This window comes from Balaenoptera ricei, chromosome 16 (assembly GCF_028023285.1).
Source record: "Balaenoptera ricei isolate mBalRic1 chromosome 16, mBalRic1.hap2, whole genome shotgun sequence".
Taxonomy (NCBI): Eukaryota; Metazoa; Chordata; class Mammalia; order Artiodactyla; family Balaenopteridae; genus Balaenoptera; species Balaenoptera ricei.
In genome coordinates this window covers 111,793,085-111,794,665 of record NC_082654.1, presented here as the reverse complement: position 1 = coordinate 111,794,665, position 1,581 = coordinate 111,793,085, and positions in this window count along the sequence as shown.

The following is a 1,581-nucleotide window of genomic DNA, read 5'->3' as shown; positions in this document are numbered from 1 at the left end:
TGTATAGCACAGGGAACTATATTCAATATCTTGTGATAAACCATAATGGAAAAGAATATGAAAAAGATTGTACATATATGTATAACTGAATCACTTTGCTGTACAGCAGAAATTAACACAACACTGTAAATCAACTATACTTCAATAAAATAAATTTTTTTAAAAAGCATGATATTGGCATTAAGATAGACACAGAGATCAATGGAACAGAGTCCAGAAAGACACTTACACATATATGGATAACTGATGTTTGATAAAGTTACTAAGACAAGGCAATGGAGGTAGGATGGACATTTCAACGAATGTTGCTTTTACAACTGGATATCCATCGCTTAGAGAAAAAAAAAAAAAAGAATTTGGATCCATACTTTACACCACATACAAAAATTAACAAAAAATTGGTCATAGATCTAATAAAGCCTAAGACCATAAAACTTCTAGAGGAAACAAAGGAGAAAGCCTTTGTGAACTTGGGTTAGGCATTTTTTAGGTACAACATCAAAAGTGCAATCCATAAAATAATAATAAGATGATAACTTGGACTTCATTAAAATTAAAAACTTCTGCTCTTCAAAAGACACTGTTAGAAGAATGAAAAGACAAACCACAGACAGAGGGAAAATTTGCCAAGCATCTATCTGAAAAGGGACTGGTATCCAGGATAAATAAAAATTTCTCAAAACCTGAGAATAAAAAAACAACCCAATTAAAACTGAGCAACAGATTTAAGCAGACATATCACCAAAAAGATATACAAGTGGCAAATAAGCACATAAACAGATGATCAACATCATGAGTTATTACAGAGATGCAAGTTAAAACCACAATTCTATACCACTATGTAACTTTTAGATGGCTAAGGTTTGAAAAGATGACAATACCAATTATTGGTAAGTACTGGAGCAACAGGGACTTTTGTATACTGCTTGTGAGAATATAAAATGACACAACCACTTTGGAAGTTCATTGGCAATTTCTTTAAAAAGTTAAACCTACATCTATCATATGATCCAGCCATTGCACCCCTAGGTATTTTCCTAAGAGAAAAGAAAGCATCATCCATACAAAAACCTGTACATAAATGTTCACGGAAGCTTTATTTATAATAGCCTCAAACTGAAAACAACCCAAATGTCCATCAATAGGTGAAAGGATAAACAAATTGGGGTACAACTACACAAAAGAACATTACTGAAAAATAGAAAGTAACCACTGATACACAAAACAACATGGATGAATCTGAAAGTAATTATCCTGAGTGAAAGAAGCCAGACAAGAAAGAGTACATATGGTATGAATTAATGTATTTGTATAAAACTGCAGAAAATGCAAAGTAATCTATAGTGACGTAAAGGAGATCAACGTTGCTTGGGGACAGGTGGTGAATGGTGAGAATGGGGAAAGGGGGAGGGAGGCATTACAGAGGATTATGAGGAAACTTTCGGAGGTGATGGATATGTTCGTTATCTTCATTGTGGCGATGTTTTCGTGGGTGTATACATGTCAAAACTTATCAAATTTTACACTCTAAAAATGTGCAGTTTATTGTGTCAATTATATCTCAATAAAGCTGTTCTTCAA